Genomic DNA, 24,110 nt, shown 5'->3' on the forward strand with positions numbered 1-24,110 from the left:
TCTGCCTTACCCCTTTCTTTATTATTCCATAACTGTTCCTTCTTAACTCACATACCTGAACTTGCATGGTGGGCTTCATGATTTCTGTGGAATCCTGTGGTTGGTTACTGAATGTGCTTCTCTGCACATTTGAGAGGCACTATTTGTCTCCTCATACTAACACTTTAATACAGAAATCCTGTCGTTCAGGAGGAAAAAGATTGACTTCAGCATGTCACCAAGAAAACCATCCCACTTAAAAACAAAACAGACTTTCTCACATTAGTATGCCATGTTTCTTCTCTTTAAAGCATTCTTTCGCTCCAGCAGCACAGCCATTTTTCAAACTTCCTCCTAAAGATTAGGCTTTCCATTTTAACACATAAATAGCCAACAGGTATGGATTATTTTTATAATGACACAATATTTATTGATTTTATTAGGAACAAGCCAAAAATGCTCAAAGGAGGAAAGTAAAATGTAACTATAATTCCAGCATGGCTAGATCCTGATTTGATGCCCCAGTCTTTCTATGTGTATAACATAAACCAAACACTTTGAGATCATGTTCATCTTAACGTATCAAAATATTAATATTTTTCTATTACACAAATATTAAAATAAACTGCCTATTTATTACTGATTTATTATTTTACTACTGTTGAATATTTCAGATTTTTACAAAATTTTTCTTTTCTAAATAATTATGCAGTAAAAACTTTTGTGCAGAAAATGCTGTTTCTCTAGGTTGATTTCCTGGTGTGAACTAATAGGACAAGGGGTATGAACATTTTTAGGCTCTTGATAAGTATCTCTTAATAGATTATTGAAAGTGATTGTACTTATTTGTCTCATAGAGTCTTAGTATTTTTCTTATCATTCTGTTTGAGCTCTTTCTAAATAAATGTGGTTCAGCACATTTAAATGATCATAATTTCTATACTGGCAGCCAGATTGCACCCTACTTTACTCTGAGCTTCCTTATCACCCCTATATTTGTGAGACGTAAAGTTGTATGCTTATAATTTTATTTTAGGTGAAGCCATACCTAGAGAATAGGGGTGACAGATTCATGATGGATGATTTGGCCAACCTCCCTTCTCTCATTGCTAAGGAGATAGACAATAACTAGAGAAAGATCCCTGTGGGAAGGAAAGAGATTGAAGCAAAAGAAAAGGTGAAGAAATGCCTTGAGGGTTTTATACAGATACCCAGCTCCCAGTTCTGCTCACAGTTAAGTCTCTTCATAACATTTAGCAAGACAAATTAGGTGAGCCTATTCTTTCTTCAGTTCAGTTCACTTCAGTAGCTCAGTCATGTCCAACTCTTTGCGACCCCATGGACTGCAACATGCCAGGCCTCCCTGTCCATCACAAACTCCCAGAGTTTACCCAAACTCATGTCCTTAAGTCAGTGATGCCATCCAACCATCTCATCCTGTCTGTCTCCTTCTCCTCCCGCCTTCAATCTTTCCCAGCATCAGGGTCTTTTCAAATGAGTCAGCTCTTCATATCAGGCAGCCAAAGTATTCAGCCAAAGTATTCAGCTTCACCATCAGTCTTTCCAATGAACACTCAGGACTGATTTCCTTTAGGATGGACTGGTTGGGTCTCCTTGCAGTCCAAGGGACTCTCAAGAGTCTTCTCCAATACCACAGTTCAAAAGCATCAATTCTTCGGTGCTCAGCTTTCTTAATAGTCCAACTCTCACATCCATACATAACTACTGGAAAAACCATAGATGGACCTTTGTTGGCAAAGTGATGTCTCTGCTTTTTAATATGCTGTCTAGGTTGGTCATAACTTTTCTTCCAAGGAGTAAGCGTCTTTTATTTCATGGCTGCAGTCACCATCTGCAGTGATTCTGGAGCCCCAAAAAAATAAAGTCTGCTACTTTTTCCACTGTTTCCCCATCTATTTGCTTTCTTATCCCACCTCTATACTGTTCCTTGTTGTTTCTCTAGATACCTCTTTTGTCATTTCTACCATGTCAGAAGTGACCTTTATTTCCATTTTTTCCTGCTTTTATTGCATAAAAATGTAGTATATTAGAGAAAGGGCCACCTCAATGCATGATTCTGCTCCTCTTCTAGTCTGGCCTTTTCATTTAGGAAAGCCCCACAAGTCTTCACAGAATGATTTGGCCTAAGATTTAAGAACAATTGAAATATTTCTATTGTTGTTTTTGTTAGCTTAAATATATACCTTCGCCCCATTTGAGTATATCTGATTTTCCTCAGGGGACTAAAGACATTCTTTTTTCCTCAGAGGAAGCAAGAAGATCTTGCTTTTCTCCTGGTTTAAGGCCTGACATTTTATGACTCTTCATTGTATCTAGAATGTTAAATCCAGTTACAGTAGGTAATGAAGATTAATCCTGTCATGTTTGGCTCACAGATTATGGCAAGTGGGTTTTTAGCATCTGAAGAGAAAGGGAAACAGTTCCTTAGGAAGGAGTTTGGTGCTTCAAAATGAAGCTCTCTGGCTTTGTGTTTGGTTTGTGGTAAATGAGATACAGAATGTTTGAACATGCACTACAGACTTTTGTGTTCACAAACTGAATTCAAGAGAAAAGGGAGGATGTAATCACTGTTTAATAGATGAAGTTAAGTGACTTTTAAGGATCACTGCAACTAAAAGTTGTGGAGGTGAGATTTCTAGGCTGGCTTTATTTGGACTGTATCATACTATTTAAAGTAAATAGGCTATAACGAAGTTTATAGTCACCTAAAATATGACTGCAACATGACGTTATCTAGAAGGCTGTGACTGGGAGATGAAAAAAAGCAAATCGGTCAAGGAGAGGATGAATGTGAATGTGATTGTGAAGAAACAAGGAAAATGTTTTCCACCCATTTGAGAGTAGGTCAATTCCAGAAAGGTCATGGTTTATCTGCATCAGTGGGAGATACTAGTGAAAGTTACTTGGTGCAAGACAGGAAATGCTTTAGACAATCATAATGTGGACTGAACCTTCACAGTCAAGATAGAGAATGACAATTTTTGAAGTGACTTGTGAAATGAGATCAGTATTTCACAAATGTCTTGTGTTCAATAAATACCTGACTTTTCAGTAGAAAATAAATTCCAATTTCTATATAAAAACAACTTGACATTTTTCAGTAATACTTTTTAATGAGCATTGCTCTGAGCTATAATATAATGAAATTTGCTTAAAAGTAGAACAGGCTGGTAATACTTGGCAGAACAAAGAGGCATATGGTAGAACAGTTGTGATTTATTGGCAAAGGCTTTCAGTTTTTGGAAAGCTAGAGGCTTTCGGCATAGTGGACTGCATCTTGATATTCAGTCCCAGAAAGGAACCACAGCAAAACAATATGCTTAAATCACATTAGCCTGATATATATTTAAATCATTTTCCCTTTGAATTAATGGTTATAATTACAGACTATGGTCATACTGCAAAGTGAAATAGACTATAGAGGAAATTTTCCTGGTAATTCATATTCTATACCATTTTATAAGAAATATAGAAAATTGCAGTTTTTTTGAGGGCAAGGAATTGATTATTTGGGTTAAAAAAAAAAGGCAACTGATTCTCCTCACTTTGTGTTAGTAAGTGTAGCATATTGAATTTAGTTTCCTACAAATTTACTTTAACATTTTTTTTACTCTGGTAAGAGTACTTATATGAGATTTATCCTTTTAGCAGATGTTTAAGTGTGCAAGATAATATTGTTAGCTATAAACTTATTTTTAATAAACAATAAGAGAATATGTATGTATGTAAGTTAAGCTAGGAGCATGCTATAATAGTAAAATCACTTAGAAGCAAGATTAATAACTAATCAGAAGATCAATGATCCCACAAGTAGGCCTGATTACCAAAACACCAAATGGCATTTCCTTTATCTTTTTATAAAGAGAAGGTTATTTTTGTTTTTATAATTTAAGAAATCTCAAATGAACAGTGCATGAATCACCTATCTATTTTCCTTTTATGGTATATTAATTCAGTATGTTTATTAAAGCCATTTATTCTCCTGTAGTATTATTTTATTCTTCAATTAAACCAGTACATTAATGCCTTTAGGAATTCCCCCTAACCTCAGCTTGTCATCATGAATTTATTGAAATGAAGCAAATGGTAAAATAATGAGCTGCCAAATGGTTTCCTTTTGGTTTCACTAATTTATGTTTGTGGCTTGTCAGTCACACTCTATATACAGCTAGAAATTTGCAGCTGAGAAGAAATTCTCCCACTTAGGGATTACCTTGTCAGACTGCACGGAACCTGATATAATCATTTTATTCTTTTTATTCCCCTGCTTCATCAGTCTTTACAAAGTTTTCTGAAAACATACAGTTTTTCCTACTTTAACCTTTTTGGGTACTTATTTCCTTCCCTTTTTGAGTAATCTCTTCTTATAACAGCTTTAGGAGGGAGATAAGAAGAGTAGAGATAACTGGAAATGGTCATAATAATGCTGCTAATAAAAATAGTCTATCATGTGACACTGACTTGTAAGTGGGTGACAGAGCCCCTGACGTTTCACTGCCAGGCTGGACTACAAATCTCTGATGTACGTGAGGGGGTTAGTTAGTTGTCTACTCTCGTGACTCTGTCGTTTTCTTTTCTCCTTTTGTGTTGGCCTTAATGGAGGGCAGCTCACGTCGCATTTGTTTTTGCTGGAGCCTTCACTGTTCAACATGCTCAGCACGCCTACTTCCCATTGCCATTTCCTCAAAACCTGTTCCTCTCCTGTAAAGATATATAGAATCATGAGAATTATACCATCTCAGGCTTATTTTATTCCCTTTTCTTATTTTTGTTCTACAAGCTGAGTCATCTTGAAAACCCTAATGGAATCTTTTTTCCCCCCAAAATATGAAAAGCAGAATCGAGAAACTTTACATACTTTTCACCAAGTTCAAATAATATTAAACCTCTAAACTTTTGAAGCATACAAGTAAGTTAACATCAGGATTAAAGAATGATGCTTTTTCGGATATGCACTTTTTTTTTTACCTCAGATAAAGTGTAATAAATAAACCATGTCAGATATAATAGGATTCAGTTGAATAGTAGTTCTTCAAAGAACAAGTAAAGATGGTTTGTAAATTAGAATTAAATGCATCTAATTAGCAGCTATTATATTACTTAATTTGGGGGCAGTTTTAAGGAACAGGGAGTCATTTATATCACATGTTTTTAAACAAATTGTAGAGGAATAGAAATCACTAAATTATTACCAATTCCTTCTAGTCTTCAAAAGATTTCTAAGTGTGGCAGCAGTCCCTAAATTTTCAATGCCTCCTGATCCTGGAATAAAATAAAATGGATGCTTTGGAAAAACCTGCTATTTGTTCACTTTTATCATGCCGTTGTATTTAATAAGCCTTTAGTTGAATACACATAATGGGGAGAAATCTGTTCTGAAATTTAAATTAATGAAAGCTTTTCACAGTGGCTTCCAAATAAAAAAATTTAGGCTTCTTTTCAGAGCATGGGTAAGGATGGGAATTCTGATTAGCCACACAATGTAGATTGCTTCGCGATTCATCTCTGCAAATCAGCAGTTTGAAATCCTATAGTTAGCATTGGGTGCTCTCCAGTAAGATTTTATGAACATCAGCTTGTTATTTGGCAAAAAATGCAATGTCAGTTGTCCAGACATCATTTTTTCTCAATGAGCACATGTTCATATGTTAAATAATCATAGTACTAAATCAATTACATTATTATTTCCATTGGCAGAGGTTAATACCTTTTGAGGTATATTTACATCATCAGAAGGCTAAACTTTGTGAACTTTGGAGCAAAGGAATCATTATACAAATGGAGATGATAAATAGGCCAAAGAATTGGTGTTTCTTGAGGATTTGGGTGCCCTTTTACCTATTTTAGGAGAATGAAATGGCAACCACTCCAGTATTCTTGCCTGGAGAATTCCATGGATGGAGAACCTGGCAGGTTCCCGTCCGTGGGGTTGCAACGAGTCAGAAACAACTGAGCCACGATGGTTCTCTCACTCATTCACTTAGCTATTTTAATTTATATGAGTTTATGTTTTTGACTTTCTTCATAAAATAATTCAATTGAGTTAAGACTAACAGAGCTAAACGGGACTGTTTGAATCAACATTGTAAAAACCTCTGCATAAACCAGTGCTTTAACAGCTTCTGTGCTCAGGGTATCTGTTCTGAAGTGGGAAGGCTGGAGTTAATTTCACTAGTAACTATTTCCTGGTTCTTACTGTTTGCCAGGCAGCATGCTGGGTGATATAGAGTATGTGTTGCTTCACCCCTCAGAACAGGTCTGATGGGCCTTCTCTTACCATCCTGGAGAAGCAACACCTACAGGAAGTTTTGCTTAAGTGATTCATATTCTAAGTTCATCTTTCATCTGGAAAATGTCTCATTGAATTCTATGATTATTTTTCCTCTGCCTTCTGGATAAGGGTAAGAAGGCTGTTAGAAAGCTTTGGAGAGATTCTTCCACTCTAAAATAATACAGGAACCATCATTGAAACTGGGGAGCATGCGTGCTTTTCCATATTTTGTACAATCAAGGAGCACTGACCACGTGCTGTTTCATGAGCCTGCACTTACAAAAGGTGGTATGTGAGCTGGACCCTCTTTCTGTCCTGAGAATTGCAACCATTGCATGTTTGCTGGCAAGATTTTGTTATTTCCCATTCGAGGCAAAGTGACTTGCACCAACAGCTGGGTTTTGCTGCTATCATTTGGAAGTTTATTTCCCCCAGTGTCTATTCAAGCCCTGCTTTGGGAGAAGATGAAATCCTTCTTAGAAATTATTCCTAGAGAATTCTTTCTTTAAGAGGGTGCACTTTGCTAACTCAGTCCCACTTTCAAGGGAAAACAGAAATTTATTCATTCACAATTGTAAATGTATATCATAGTGTTCAGTGAACTAAATATTCAAGTTTTGCTGTTGTTGTTCAATCGTCCAGCTGTATGCAACTCTTTGTGACCCCATGGACTGCAGCGTGCCCAGCCTCCCTATTCCTCACCGTCTCCCAGAGTTTGCCCAAGTTCATGTTCGTTGCATCTGTGATGCTGTCCAGCCATCTCATCCTCTGATTCAAGTAATAAGTAAATATTCAAGTAGTAAGCTATTATTTATTTAAAGCAATGCAAACAGTTCTTTAAATGTGATTAAACATGCTTGGGAAACAATAAATTCACTGAGATGGTTCGCTAGTATCCTCGATTCAATGGACATGAACCTTGGGTATACTCCAGGAGATGGTGAGTGACAGGAAGGCTGGCGTGCTACAGTCCCCGGGGTTGCAAAGAGTCAGACGCAACTTAGCAACTGAACAGCATCAGCAGCAAGGCTTCTCCAGGCCCAGCTTTGCACAAGAGACCCATCTCTCAGAACCTTCAGGGAGATCTCAGTGCCATGGTGCCAGTGCCACCTCCCACCTTTACCCTCTTCTTAAGTCAGAATATTTTCTTTTGCCTTGTCTTTTTCTACAAATGTGTTCTTATTGTATAACCAGAAAGAGTAAATATAACAGAGAAAGGGCCAATCCCATAACATAATTCATGAGAGAGTATCTGTCCTTGACAATGCATTTTATATATTTTGCTTTAAGAAGCATAGTTGTTGAGTATGACATTCTGAAGATTTATTTCATATTCCTTTTGAGGTTAAGTTAAAACTGCTCTTTTTGGTTACACATTTATCAAAGACAATCATTTATAGTTTATGAAGAATATTGCCCTTATATACACAAAACTGTCCCGATAATGGTCACTGAAAGCAGCCACTCCCACCCACTGGTGTCAACACCAGTATTCAATCTAGATTGGCTTCATCTTGAAGTGTAATCCAGTAAGACCCAAGAGCAAACACTTCAGGTCCCAGAGAAGATAATAAAATACCCATAAGCTTTCTGGATCCTTGGACTGATTCATACTAATAAGGGAACCAATTTTCAATGTTGGGGAAGAAATGTATTCATCTCCAATGACAATTTCACGCTCCTGCCGCTGTACTTGGTTGGGAGGAGGCCGAAAAGCATCATCCTCTTTGGGAATTTTAATGTCATCAGCTATTCCATTCAGTTCCTCCATCACACTTTTTACTTAAGCTGGTTTCTGATCATGACATCATTTTCATAATCACTGCTATTGGCATATCTTGATTTCTATCAGGTCAAAACTCAGACTCTAGGAATTCAAAGCTAAACTTGCTGTTGTGACCCATGCAATAATGCAGACATAAGTCCCTCTCTGTGTCTCTGAAAGTTGCTTTTAATTTCAAAGAAACCCATGTTCACTTAGACTAGTTAATCAGCACTTGTATAGCTACTTTGGTGGTGGTTAGAAGAGTCACTTGTATAGGAATTTTGATTGTTTTGCTGGAATAAGGAAACATTATAGCAGAGTTGGGAACTCCAACACTGCTCAGCCAAGCAGGAAAGGAATATTTTGGTTTGCCTTGCTTGGCCTTCTCTTTCCCTTTGTTCCTATGTTTCAACATTTAGTGGCTACTTATGAGAAAAGAGCACTCCAATTTAAAGTGAAATTTTATAATTCTTAATTGATGGTAAGTAATTGAAACAAACAAAAAATATATAATTAAAATCTAAAGTAAAACTCTAGGGAAACCACCAAAAATTAAATAAATAAAAAATGAAGACTGGTCAGATAAGGGCCCTGAAGTTTATATAAGAAATCTGGCCTTAAAACACTGTAGACTTCTGTCATTGTCATCTGTCATCATCATCATCATCATCATCATCATTATTTGAATTTGGATAAAAGTTGTTGACAGTAGAATATGAACTGCAGTACCTGGTAAGTTCTCCTGTCCCAAGGTGTGGCAGTATAGGTCACACTCCCAATATCTACTCACATCTGAATTCTGCTCACTGGCAAGATGGAGGAGACATGCTAGCAATGATTATCAGTGATGTTAAGATGAAAGATTTTATCTTAAAATATAAATCTTAAGAGTGTGCCTAGTATCATTCTGGCTTTAAAACTTTTAAAATTGAATCAACCATTCAGTTTGAGAGTGGCAGCAGATGATGTGGTTAGATGTCCCTCTTCCATGCCTACTTCAACCATTGATTTACTGGGTAACCTTGGCCAAGTTCTTTAGTCTTTCTGACTTTCAGCTCCCTTATTTGTAAACGGAAAGATGGCTTCAGATGACCTTTACGGCTATTTCCAGATCTTGAGTATCATAAATTTATAAACTAATTCTTGTAAATGGCCAGTTAGATTGATTTCTCCATTGACAATTATTTACTGAAGGACCCAATATATATTCAGTCTAAATTTGTCATATTATTCCCCTTTCTGAATCCTTTAAAGATGACCATGTTCTCTGTTATATCTGATGCGATGATGCTTTGATAGATATTTATTCTGAGCTTCTGTTTCCTCCCCCCAAATGGTTTCTGAGACTGGGCAGCTGCTGAGGGTTATTCACTATCTCCTGGGAAATCATCCAAAACAAGAATGCAACCAAGGAAGGACATGAGATGCCAATAGGGATCAAGTTCTGACTCTTTCCTTTGTGGCAAAAAGAACAGGAGTCTTTGACTTTTAGACTAACATAGATCAGGGCCTCAGAAACCAACTAGCTTAGTTCCATCCATGATGCAGAGTGGATTGTCGTGCTACATCTTTTTGAAATGGATTACTTCTGAGGCTGCTTGTAGCATCTTTGAACAACTATAGCAGTAGCTATCTCAGATAAAATATATAAATATAGCCATTTTAGAAATCTAATGTGTATCAGCGTAGGTGGTTGATAAAGTATGTGGAAGAAAATCTAAGAATGGATTGGGAGATTTTAAAAAACATTAGATTCAGAGACCTGTTTTTCATAAATCATCAATTCCTGGCGTCACTGTCAGTATGCCTGTTTATCTTGTCTATCTGTGAGATTGAGCAATCAGGAAATTTCCTTTGTTGAACTTTCAGCATTTCACACACTAGCTGTGTTCAGCTTCTGCAAAACTGAAACCATGCACTCCCTGACAATAGGTGTTATCTGAAGGAATATATTGCTCGGAGAATTGAAAAGCTGTATCTCTGATTTGGGGGTCTCTGGACTCAACCAGCTAATTATTTTTATTATGCTACAGAAATGTATCTTTGTCATGGCATCTGGACTCTAATTTTAAACATCTGCCTGATTAGGTGCACTAGTGAAACAGGTGATTCTGCATGAGGAGCTATCAGTTACTGCAGACTCCTCCAGCTTCCAGACTAAGTGTGTCCAAACCAAGGAAACCAAAGGAGGCTTGAAAACTATTTGAGGGATTTGGGGATTATTTATAATTTACCGTGGTGCCTTTGTTGTATTGATTATCACTTTCTGGGCTTGCGGGGATTAATTAATAGGACTAAATATGAAAGGCTGCACACTAATGTCATTACCAGGAGCCATAATTACAGAACATAATTGCCAATAATTCTTCAATGGTTGTTCAGTGATCAGATTCTTTTGAGGTTAAATGAAAATCAAATAGACATTTTATTCATAGAGATTGTAGCAATAAAATAATGCACAATCACACTTGTTTTTAACCTCACTGCTGCTGCCCCATGTGCCAAAGGAGGCCTATTGTATGTCCAGGAATAGTTGGGTAGGCCAGGATGGGGTGATGATTGAAATTATAGCCTTTGGAGTTAGAGAAACATGGATGCTAGTCTTGATTTGTGTAACTTACTGCTTGTATGACCTCTGACTTCCAACCCCTGCCAAATCTCTGTTTCTCTTCTTTTAGTAAGGGCAGAGCCTCGCTGATGATGTTGTTTTTGAAATTAAGTGGAATAATACTTGTGAAATCTTTAATATCGTGAATGGTGCATACTAGGTACAGTTAACAATAAAAGGCTCTTTGTGGTCACTGCAGAGGCAGTGCTGCCCAGCAGCAGCCGGGACCCAGCTGATGATGTTGTAGGAAAGAGACTCTGGGCTCACAGCCTTAGCTGTGAGCCGTGGGTGCTTCAGTTTTCTCTTCTGTAAAGCAGTGTAGTAATTTGTCTGCGTGATAGAGCTGTTCATAGGATTACATGAAGTAATGTGCATAAAAGAATTAGAAGGTTAGCACATGAAAGGATTGGTGTTATTGTTGTTGTCGTCTAGTCGCTAAATCATTTCTGACTTTTGCGAACCCATGGGCTGTAGCTCACCAGGCTCCTCTGTCCATGGTGTTTCCCAGGCCAGAATACTGGAGTGGGTTGCCATTTCCTTCTCCAGGGGAGCTCCCCGACACAGAGATCAAACCCTTGTCTCCTGCCTTGGCAGGCGGATTCTTTACCACCAAGCCTCCAGGGAAGCCCCGTTGGTATTATTACTGTTATTTTATTATTATTTTTACCTGTGTGGAAAAGCTCATTCATGGATAATGAAGTATAGAAAATTACCAAAGAAAATGAATCTTGACATGCCTCAAGAAGAGTTATTGAAGTCCCTTAGAAAGAAAAGACTAGATGTATTAGCTCTGGCTTCATTGGCTTTGAAATCAGAATCATACTTGGAATATCACCATCTAGACTGCCTTGGGGTGAGATGAAATGGACTTGAAAGAGTACCAGGGAAGGAGGTGGAACCTTCAAAAATCCAGCAGATATAGTTGGTTATCTATGATGTGCCCCAAAACGAGAGAAAATAAAAAGGGAGGCATCTTGTTTCCTTCGTACGTTCGCAAAGAGATCTATAGGAATTGGGGGAACATCTTCCCCAAATGTGAATGTTCTTCTCTCCCTTCCTATTCTCCCATTAGCCTGATCCTCCCCACTCCTGTCCCAGCAGTCAAAAGTATACCAAGTAAACTCTGAATTCCAGGAAAGAAATTATTCAGAAGACAAAGCTAGAGGCCAAGGGCCTGTATACAAAGCCACTTCTGAGCTGTGGTCATCTTTTTCTGATCCCTGTAAAACCTAAATGATCTATTGCACGCCTCCTTGTGCTGTCTCAGTCTCCTCTGAACACAGAGCATGTGAGAGGAGTCTGTGAGTGGGGTTCATCTGTATACTTTAACACACTTCCTGGAATTTACTCTCTTTGCCTTAAACAGAAGTGTGAGCAGGTTCCAGCTACCCTGAATGGGTTAAGGAAGCTAACTGGAGTGTTCAGCTGTTCCCCGTACCTGCTTTTTTTTTTTTTTTAAACTCTGCTTTCAACCCGCTGCCTTCATCTATCTTCCACAACAGGGTATTGATCAGCTCTTGAAATGGTCTTTCTCATTTCTAGACACTCTCCGCAGATACTGTAGGAGCGAAGGAGAATACGGTCCTGCCCTTGAAACACAGTTACTTTAGAACTGAGCTTTAAGAGCCTCTGATAAGGGAGATGATGCATAGCAATGCTCTACTGGCCATGGAGGCCTCAGTCAACAACAAAAAGGAAAGCCAGCCCCCGGTCTCTGAGTGGACTGTTTAAAAAAATGCCTTTGTGAGCTAATTGCTTGAAACTCAGACATCACTGCTTCATTGATATAATGAGTTCCCAGAAGTCTCCTTAACCCTTAACGTCCCTGAGGCAGGTAGTATTGTGCAACCACCATTGTTAAAACTTTGTCAGACTAGCAAAGTCCAGTTATAACTTTGGATGCCAAGATAACATGATGTAGTCAGAAATTGAATGGGACTCATTAGGGTCCAGTTGCTGTTGGCTACTCTTGTGATCTGAGCAAGAGGAAGCTGACCTAGAGGGTTCCAATGATAGTGAGGGGAGAGGATCCTATAATCTTGCCCATGTGCGTCTTAGTTATCACCATATCTCCCACCACCATCTGTTAACCCCTGGGTGAGTAAAGAATGACAGGCTATGCCAAGACAGAAAGAGTAAGGCCTTGTTCAAGTTAGATTTGAATTCCTTAAAGGAAAGAAAAAGTGAAGAAAAAGAAATGAAAGGAATGGAAGGCATTCAATAGAAATGGCTTCTATAGAGGGAAAAGTTGAGGCAGTTCCTTTCAGCTCCCAGAGGGGCATCCATAAATGTAAAAATACCTGTCATTGACTGAGGGCTAACCATGGACCACATACTCTGCTGGCCCTTCACTTGCATTTTCTCATTGAATCCTACCAATAACAATTTCATGTAGAAGCCATTATCAATGTCATTTTATGGATGAGTAACCATGATTTAGAGGGATTAAGTATCTTGCCCAAAGTTGAAGAACTAGCAAGTGATGCAGCCAGGATGCCATCATGCTAGCTGGATTCTGAAGCCTGTCTAATTAAAAATGATGCCTTCTAGCCACATATTCAATTGAGGAATGCCTGCTCGTAGTTGCCTTTCATTGAGACGACAGAATGTGAAGCACAAAGCAGTGAATAGAGAAATGCCAGATGATTCAATCAGAAAATTATGATTTAGTTAAAACTTTTTGATTTGAGAAAAACTCCTTTGTAATGTTTTTATTGCAGTAATTTTGATAGCAAGTTAATCTTTTCCTGTACTAACTACTTCATGTTGCCTTTAACTTTCTTTTTTTTTTTTGCTTAACTTTCTATGCTAAGTATGTATTTATTTTGTAAGAAAAGAACAGCATTTTTTTCAGTTTCATAACTATAATTACATCATTATGAATATGTATTCATACTCTAAAACTCCATGCAAGATAATTAAAGAGGTAAAACCTCTCTACCTAGATTTTGCTCTAGAGAAATCATTTAACTAATCTGGGCCTCAATTTGTTCATCTATTAAATGGGGAAGCAAGTTTACAAAGGTCACTAGAAATGTATAGAAAGTGCTGAGCATAGTGCTTTAGCTTTAATAAATTCTCAAGAAATAAGGCCTGTGATCATTAATGATGTCTTCTAGTATTATTATGATTGTTATTATTATTATTATATAAAACATTCCCTAATATAGCTTACCATTTTGTCCTCTTTGGGGAAATGATCACCTTTGAGAAAGATCTCCAAGGCCCCTTCTACAATTACGTGCTCTCTATATTATTTTCCTTCCAGATTGGAGATTTCCTGTTTTTACAAATATTATTCCTCCGATTCATTATTAAAATGTTATTGTGTTGTAATCAAAATACTAGAAATTAACTTTCATAGCATTTATATTTTTCTCTTTTCATTAAAAAAAAATTATTGCTATTACGTAGTCTTCTGACTTTAAAGACATACTTCGTAAGTACTACTTTTTAAAATTGTGTGGCTTAAGTCTTGACTGGTACATAAGCGTTCTCAAAAGATGTGTAAACTGAAATAACATGTGGAAGAAAAGGCTCAGTGTGAGTGAGAATTCCAACCCCTCACAGCTGTGGATTTATAAAGATTCCAGTTTTGCGTTGAGTCTGATTTCAGGACAATATTGAGCTAAAATTAGGTCAAAGACTAGTGAGTATATGGTGATTCTGTTAGGGAGAAAATTGTTTCCATGTATCCACATTCTCTCACGAAGGTGTAATTCTCTGAAAATTTGCTATTAAGCCATTTGTTATTAAATAACATTCAGTTTAAAGTAGTTATTTCTCATTCTCATCCAAGGTAGATTCTTATTTAACTCCAAAAGGAATTTTAGAGTTTTCTTAATCAATAGAAAAACAATGCAAAAGATGGGACTCTACTGAGCATTTTAAAAATCATGTGACAGTTGAATCAGAGTTCAATTTCTTTTTTTTTAATATCTTCATTACTTGTTGAATTAACTGATATGCTTTTTTCTTTCATCTGCAGTTTGCCTTTTTCATTGAGTTTCTGGAAAAAGTAATTGATATGGAAAGTGCTTAGCATTAAGTCTGCTGTGTATTTAATGCTCATTAAATTCTAATCATTAAAATGCTCCCCTCTTTCTTCAAACATTCCCCCAACTTTTCTTTCCCATTTCTCAGCTAACATAAACAGCTGAGCTAAGAAATTATCTCATTTGAAATATTTTCTGACAAAAATAGGTGACCAGTTTCCTAGATTTAGTTTCCCTCCTCCATTGGCAACTCCTTATTAATTCTGTAAATAGAGTATGCATGTTGTTTTTTTTTGTTGTTTTTAATTTTAGTGACCTCAAGCACAAAACTCACTAAATTCCTGGAAGGAAACCAGGACATTTATATTTAAACTGTATAAAGAGCAACAAAAGCATGAGGTAGAGACTGACTTAAACTCAAGTTCAAATAGCTAACCACCTCACTAATGCAAAAATAAAAACAAACAAAAAAAAGTTCTGTCATAGAAGACAAAACACACCTTTTCCAAGGATAATTAACTGCTGATTGTCTAAACCATCTCTTTCTATAAGGGGAAAGTCAATATTACTTTGGAAATCACCTCCGTTCCTCATTTTTTTCCTCCTGCTACATTTTGAAATGTGCTACCACAGATTCTAGTGACCTTGAACAAGAAATCTCCAGTTGTCCAGTTTATGCCAGCCGTTAATCAGAGGGCCCTGGGTCTGTCTGCTGACCACAGAAACTTAAATTTCCTCACCTTGAGTAAAAAGGTGGAAATAGGTAATGTTTTGGAGAATATTTTCTGAAATTTGTTTTCTACATGACTGTGAGTCCAAGACTCTGCCAATATCATCGCTTTCTAAGAGTAGTAATTGCCATTTATTAAGCTCTTAATCAATCTTCTCAAGGGACCTAGTAGATAAGTAGATAAGTACTAATATTATGCCCTTTTAGAGGTTAGGACACTGAGAATGGGAGATTAAATGATTTGCCGATGATTACATAGACAGGTTTCTAGCCGAAACCAAACTACTCAGATTGCAGAGCCCATGTACTCTATTTGTGAGTAACAACATGAAGACCAAAATATATTACATAAGATACACACACATATTTTAAATGTCAAATATAAATTTCTTTCCTTCTGGAATATTTAACAAAAAGAGGTTGTTAACTAGACTTCATTTTGCTATACTTTGAGTATAAATCTTCCTAGCTAGGCTTCAACAGTTCATGAACTGAGAACTTTCAGGTGTGCAAGTTGGATTTAGAAAAGGCAGAGGAACCAGAGATCAAATCGCCAACATCTGTTGGGTCATATAAAAAACAAGAGGATTCCAGGGGGGAAAAAAAATCTACTTCTGCTTCATTGACTACCTGAAACTCTTTGTGTGAATCACAACAACCTGGAAAATTCTTAAAGAGATGGGAATACCAGACCACCTTATCTGCCTCTTGCAAAACCTGTATGCAGGGAAAGAAGCAACAGTTAGAACCAAACTGGAACATTTGACTCGTTCAAAATTGGTAAAGGAATGCATCAAGGCTATATATGGTCACCCTGTTTATTTAATTTCTATGCAGAGTACATCACGTGAAATGCCAGGCTGGATGAATCACAAACTGGAATCAAGATTGCTGAGAGAAATATCAATAACCCCAGATGTGCAGATGACACTACTCTAGTGTCAGAAAGCAAAGAGTAACTTAAGAGCCACTTGATGAAGGTGAAAAAGGAGAATGAAAAAGCTGGCTTAAGACTCAAATTTTAGAAAATGAATCGTGGCATCTGGTCCCATCACTTCATGGCATGTAGATGGGGAAACAATGACTTTATTTTCTTGGGCTCCAGTATCACTGGGATGGTAACTGTAGCCATGAAATTAAAAGATGCTTGCTCCTTGGAAGAAAAGCTACGACAAACCTAGACAGCATATAAAAAAGCAGAGACATCATTTTGCCAAGAAAGGTCCATCTAGTCAAAGCTGTGGTTTTTCTAGTAGTCATGAATGAATGTGAGAGTTAGCCCATAATGAAGGCTGAGTGCCAAAGAATTGATGCTTTTGAACTGTGGTGTTGGAGAAGACTCTTGAGAGTCCCTTGGATTACAAAGAGATCAAACCAATCAATCCTAAAGAAAATCAACCCCGATTATTCATTCATTAGAAAGACCGATGCTGAACCTGAAGCTGCAATACTTTGACCTCCTGATGTGAAGGACTGACTCACTGGAAAAGACCCTGATGCTGGGAAGGATTGAATGCAGGAGGAGAAGGGAATGATAGAGGATGAGATGGTTGTATGGCATCACCGACTCAATGGACAAGAGTTTGAGCAAGTTCTGGGAGATAGTGAAGGACAGGGAAGCCTGGTGTGCTGCAGTCCATGGGGTCACAAAGAGTAGGACACGACTGGGTGACTGAACAACAACAAAAAGTGATAAAATTATCTAAAAGACAATCAATCTATATTTATAGATCACTTATATTTCTTCTCTCTCTCTTTTTTTTTTTTGACTTTTTGTTTGTGGGTGGTATATAGTTGTTTATGATACTTACTTACATGCAAACACCAGCATGGTAAAACCTGAAGTCAGTTGAATGAATTTTGATGTTGCTAAAATATCTCACATCACTTAGGGTCCCAGGTCTAAAAAATGGCTTCAAAGCATAACAGGGGCCAGAAGCAGGAAAGGACAAAGGAGACTCCAACCTTGCTTTTCCTGTTCCTGATGGTCAGTGTGTTTGACATGATTAGGTGTGGTTTCCAGAGTAAATAATCTCAGCGATGGTAACATTTGCTGGGATTGTTACCACTTTCTTCATGGAGAGTGCCCTGAGGCATGGAGAAAAGGGAGATAAAGTAGCAAGAAATAGAGGTATCCTGAGACTTCACAAATTCAGGCCCGCATTTGCAAAGCCACCAGGTGAACTTAGTGTGTTGTTTCTTTTACATTAAAATAAATCTAACATAATGAAATTAAACATATATGAATGTTTAAGATAGAAGATGTAGAACACATGTAAATCCATGGCTGATTCATGTCAATGTATGGCAAAAACCACTACAATATTGTAAAGTAGCCTCCAATGAATAAAAATAAATAATAAAATAAATAATAAATAAAATAAATAATAAAATAATAATATACAGCCTTAGAATTTAAGGCATACATTAAGAAGACATAACCACTGAGGAATATGGTGCTGTTAGGATAAAATGTAATTAATAAAACACAAAATGTGTTTTACGAAAAAAAAAAAGATGTAAAATGCATTCATTATATCTCTATAGGGCACAATGATTACAGGCTTCTGAGACATTTATTTTTCTTATATTAGAAGTGTTTGTGGGGAGAAGTAGGGAGGAGAATGGAGGTGTGTTGAAGAGAAAAAAAGTAAATATGGCACTGTCTTAGATAAATACGAACTTTATGGGATCCTTCTTCTAGGTGGCAGTATAAATAACAGTTCTTAGGGAAACAGGTACTTAGACACGATTAGAAAATGAACATTTATTATTTGGCAGCCAGAATTGGTTAAGTCCGAACTCTGATGTATCTCTGTCATAAATGATAACCTCATTTTGGAGAGACAGCTAAATAAGATAACGAGGACAGTTTTGATCTTTTCTTAAATTAATATTGATTTTTGTGTGTCAGTTTCATGTAGGCAAGGAGACATAATTATGCCCTAAGTGCAGTAAGTCATACCCTTTACAGACTGTGACCAAGAGGAGTATTTTTAGTGGTAGGAGTTAATTTGTGCTGGCATTAATGCATGGAAACATTGGTGATGATGTCTAATTGTTTCCCGTGTTACTAGTTCAACTAAAAATAAGGTTCTTGACACCAAGCTGTGGGAAGTTATCAATTATGACAGTTTCTTCAAAAGTGAATTTCTTAAAATTACTCTCCTTACTAAGTAGTTTCTGATTCCAAAATGAACTTTTATTCCATCTTTCCTCCTTTTCTTTCTCCCTCACTCATCTGAGCCTCCTACACTAAATATTGAAGTATGCATAAAAAGTGAGGGAATTTATAACCTATTTCAGTTCTGCTGGGAAACAAATGCTGAGGAAAAACATATTTAACAATTCACTATTAATGATCTTATTGGCTATCTTATATAAACCTAAACAGATATAAACATTCACACAAACAAAAGGAATATCAGTCATTATTATTAGTTTGACAGTCTGCATATATACTTTCTTTGGTGATGTATTAATTCAGTGTTGGTTTGGCTTCATCATACTGGATGGCCTGAAAAAATATTCAGTTTGTTCCCATTTAGGTTGTTGTTGTTTAGTCTCTCAGTTGTATCTGATTCTTTGAGACCCCTTGGACTGCAGCACACCAGGCTTCCCTGTCCTTCACTACCTCCTGGAGATTGCTCAAACTCATGTTCATTGAGTTGATAGTCCATCCAACCATCTCATCCTCTGTCATCCCCTTCTCCATCTGTCCTCAATGCTTCCCAGCATCGGGGTCTTTTCCAGTGAGTCAGTCCATCACATCAGGTGGCCAAAGTATTGGAGCTTCAGGTTAAGCATCAGTCTTTCCAATGAGTATTCAGGGTTGATTTCCTTTAGGATTGACTGATTTGATCTCATTGCAGTCCAGGAGACTCTCGTGAGTCTTCTCCAACACCAGCGTTCAAAAGCATCAGTTCTTCAGCACTCAGCCTTCTTTATGATCCAACTCTCACACTCATTCATGACTACTGGAAAAACCATAGCTTTGGCTAGGTGGACCTTTTTTGGCAAAATGATGTCTCTGCTTTTTAATACACTGTCTAGGTTTGTCATAGCTTTTCTTCCAAGGAGCAAGCGTCTTTTAATTTCATGGCTGCAGTCACCATCCACAGTGATTTTGGGGCCCAAGAAAATAAAATCTGTCATTGTTTCCCCATCTATTTGCCATGAAGTGGTGGGGCCAGATGGCATGATCTTAGTTTTTTGACTGTTGAGTTTTAAGCCAGCTTTTTCACTCTCCTCTTTCACCTTCCGTCAAGAGGCTCTTTAGTTCCTCTTTGCTTTCTGATATTAGCTTGATGTCATCTGTAGATCTGAGGTTATTGATATTTCTCCCAGCAATCTTAATTCTGCATATATATTTTCTTTGAAGATGTATTGATTTACTAATGGTTTGGCTTCATCATACTGGGTGGCCTTTAAAAATATCCAGTTTTTTTCTGTTTAGATACTCCAGGACAATTTCCTAAATGCTTACTGTGTACTCTGAAATATACTGCCCTTTACTAGAATCTTGAAAAATAAGATTGACAGGAAGACATTAAGACTTAGTTTCAATCTGTATCTTCAAGGAAAACTATTACAAATTTATTATGTCACAGAATCAGAAATTCAGAAGTCAGGTAGTTGGACATCTCCAGATTTTCTTGTACCTGGCCTTCATCTCTCTGCTATCTTCAGCATATTCATTGGTTTTTTCCTTAGGTTTGTCTAGTTGTGATTACAGGATAAGTGCAATAGCTTTGCATTCCTTCATATATGCTTCATATATCTTCATATAACTGCATCCTCAAATAGGCTAAGACTGTGTGTGGGGTGTGTGTGTATGTGTGCACGTGCACGCATCTGCATCCCTTTCCCACAAGTTCCTCAGCTTGTTTCCTCCAGTCTCATTGACTCTTTCCTAAACCAATCACAGGCATTAGAAGAGAGTTATCAAGAATGTCTAGGTTAATCAAAACTCCTGCCCCCAGAGCTAGGCAAAGGTCAACTTTGCCTGGAAGCACTGGTCACTTAATTGCTTAAGAAAGGTAAAGCAGGAAGATAGGTGGAAAAAGAGTACAGTTTCACAAGCTACTTAGAGATAAACACACCAGTGAACCAGTGAAGTTGCTCAGCCCTGTACAACTCTTTGCGATCTCATGGACTGTAACCTACCAGGCTCCTCCATCCTTGGAATTTTCCAGGCAAGAGTACTGGAGTGGGTTGCCATTTCCTTCTCCAGGGGATCTTCCTGACCCAGGGATCAAACCCAGGTCTCCCACATTGCAGACAGACGCTTTACCATCTGAGCCACCAGGGAAGCCCAGGTAAACACACAAATGAGCAAAATTCTAAAACCTTGACTGAGAAATACACAAAGCTTCATGAATCATATGTACAGATAAAAAGTGATATGGTAAATATTGAAGATCTTGGAAAAATCAGTGTACACTACCAACTATGCTTCCATTGCCATTTGGCTAATTTTAGAATCAATGACAATTTTTCAGTTATTTGAGGTGACAGTAAAACTAACCAAATTTTACTGTGTCTTAAAGACAAGAAAGACACAAGCCTGAGTCACCCCACATACTTCCCTGTGAACATACTAATAACTTTTTTAAAGCCGAAGAAGACTTTAGCCCCTTTTCAAATCATAGCCCTTTAAACAAGAAACTTACTTAACTTTTGGTATTTCTCTGTTAAATAATGAGGTTGTTAAAATTTCCTCCTACTATATGCATTTACAAAAGTGATCATATAAATAAACAAGCATTGATTAAAACTGTTTAATTGGAATAGGAAAGATCAATTAGATAGAGTAGCCCATAAAACTTGCTTCATTTAGTAAGACTTTTGATAAACGAGTAACCATATTTATTATTGTACTTATCTAACATTTTAATTAGTGTTATGCACACATGCGCGCGCGCGCACACACACACACACACACACACACACACACACACAATCAGATGTATATACAAGCAAATTAATACAGGTTATACCATATAGAATTATTGGTTTGTTTAGGTCCCAAAAGGATGAATATCAGAAAGTTTATATGGTTCAACTGAAGATTTTTAAACAAGGGGGTACAGAGGAAGCATTCGGAGGCAATAAATGTTTGCTGCACTTTGTGACTAGTACATTGTGTTTTCAGCTCAGTGCATAACAAGGATATCTTGAAAACAATATTAATATGTACTTTTGAATTAAACCAGAAAGTCTTATTCATAAAATATCTTCAATTAATCTAATATCCTTGGTCTATTTCTACTGTGCTGCCAGAAAATCAAAGTATAAACATTTGTAAGAATTGTTGCCATCCCCAGATTTGCAATCTGCAATGTTATAGGAAATATGAGTGCTTGTCATCAGTTAGAACTCAGAATTGAGTACAGGTCTAGATTCTTTGCAGGTAGTATTCCTACAAACAGTTAGGAATTTTGAATCTAAAATTTAATCTTGTACTTTAAACCTAAATCAAGTCTTAGCTCTTATTCGAACCAAGTATTTTAAAGATGATGACACCAAGGTCCAGTGACCTAGATATCTTGGTTATCTGAGACAGTTCTAACTACCCCTCTGCCCCCAATCGTTCTTTCTGTACATGTAGTTCCTGATTGTGCAGTCAGGATGCCACTTTTAACCTTTGGGGCCTTGTTTGTCTTCCATAATGGTTTTGAGGCTTTTGCTTCAAGTTTTAATTATATTTTGTTTTTCTTTCCAGGTATAAACATACTGCTTATTTTTTAATATATACGAGAACTTTAGGGCCTCCCTTTAGTGAGTTATGGCTAATACTTAATTATTAAGACATTTCCTCCTCCCTGCCCCAAATTTAAGTTTTTATTGGATTGCTAATAAAAATTGTGTGAGATTTCAGGAGTTGCCAATAGATGCCAGTTTCCACAAAAGAACTTCTCCCTTCTCTGTATACTCTAGTAGCTGAATGTATTGCAGTATTTTTTTAAAATTATTATTGGTTAGAAATCTAGGGTTCCTATACTTTTACTGTACATGGAAAGTAGAGTGTTTCGTGTGACATTCTTTCAACCTCAAATAAATTAGATGTTAAATGGCTATCTGTTGTTTAAATGCAGACAGAGAACTGACATTTGAACCAGAAAATCTCTTTTTAAAATTTAGAACATACACAAAACTCCTATTTCCATCAACCTATGGAGGTCAGTGGCACATGGGTTAGAATCAGTGCATTATTTATGCAGTGAAAAGATGTGCTACCATTAATGTGAAAATTTGCCCAGTGTGTAACCAATATTGATTTTTTAAAGAAATTTGGCTCCAAATAGGTTATTTGTAAAGTTATCAATTTCATTGAATTAATCAAGATTTATTCATCTTTTTAAAGTGAATGTGATCTTAAAACACTGTTTTTGGAGAGTCACCTTACTCTGTGGTTGATGTTCTGCAAGTCAAAGGCAGCATCTCTATTTTGTAATTTTTCATCTGTGCCATTTTAAACCAGAAGTAGTCCTCAAAAATAATATTTAGTCTAAGAAGTAATTCTGTAATAAATGTTTTCCAGCACCCACAGTTTCTAAGCTGTTTATGTCTGTCTTCAGGTAAGGTTCATCCATGCCCCTTCTTTTAAGAATTTGCATGATTGGAGAAAATTTACCTCTCTTGTATGTGTGTGTGCGTGTATGTGCACTCAGTTGTGTCTGACTCTTTGCAACCCCAGGACTGTAGCCCACCAGGCTCCTCTGTCCATGAAATTTTCCAGGTACTACCAGAACGGGTTGCCATTTCCTCCTCTAGGGGATCTTCCTGACTTAGGGATCAAACCAGCATCCCCTGTGTCTCTTGCATTGGGAGATGGATTCTTTACCACTGAGCCACCTGGGAAACCCTTGCCTTCCATAAACTTTCCTTGAAAAACCTTTGTGACTCTGATATGTTGACATTCCTTAGTGTTTTCTTAAAAAATTCTTGTACCTTGATTTTTTTTAAAGATCTTTGAGAGAAAAACTATCTTCCACATGGAATTCTTGTTAAAATGTCTTCTGGCTATTGTCAACAAGCTTCTTTTTATAATGAGATCTTTTGACCATTTTAGAACTGACTTTCATTGAGTAACTACATCTTATGGTCAAATAATGTGACCAAAAGCAATTGGAAAGTATTACCCTTGTATATTTACATGGAAGATAAAACTAGGTTCTTCTGTAGAGCTCAGTCCTCCAAAACTATGCCAATAAAATGGTTAAGAATTATTAACATCAAAAAAAGTGTACATGATCTTCTTTCATAAATAGTAACCTGAGTTAAGTGTTACTAAGATTATATAAGAAGAGGATTTAAAGTCTTGGACTTTAGAATTAATGCAGTCTGGTTTCAAATCCCAGCTCTACTATTTGCATTTTCTAAAACCCTAGGCAAGTCATTTAACCTTTTAAAATTTTCTTGTGTTTAAAATGGTGACAATATCATCTGTCTCATAGAAGAATTGAGATAAGTAAAATAATATTTCTATATGGTATGGCTTAGAGTTCCATGAAAGTTTGTTGCTGTTCTCAAGTGATTATGGTTTTCTTTTCAAGCACTGGCCTTTAAAACCACTGTCAGAATAACATGTCCTTCTCCACAATGTATCACTGCTTCAGAAATTAGGACCAACATCTCAAATAGTTAATAATTTTTGTCATTCTTAATTTAAGATATCACTGCAGTGTCCATCTAGTCATTTGATAAATATTTCCTGGGCATACATTGGTGTCAAGCAA

At 36.9% G+C, this 24,110-nt stretch overlaps 1 protein-coding gene and 1 pseudogene across 18 annotated transcripts in view; one reads left to right on the top strand and one right to left on the bottom strand.

Moving 5' to 3' along the window:
* Nucleotides 1-24,110, top strand: part of NRXN1 (neurexin 1) — a 1,155,776-nt gene that overhangs the window by 291,935 nt on the left and 839,731 nt on the right. The window lies entirely within an intron of this gene.
* On the bottom strand, nucleotides 7,770-8,175 carry LOC136162924 (protein mago nashi homolog pseudogene; annotated as a pseudogene).

The sequence above is a fragment of the Muntiacus reevesi genome, chromosome 3, assembly GCF_963930625.1.
Source record: "Muntiacus reevesi chromosome 3, mMunRee1.1, whole genome shotgun sequence".
NCBI classification, from domain to species: Eukaryota; Metazoa; Chordata; class Mammalia; order Artiodactyla; family Cervidae; genus Muntiacus; species Muntiacus reevesi.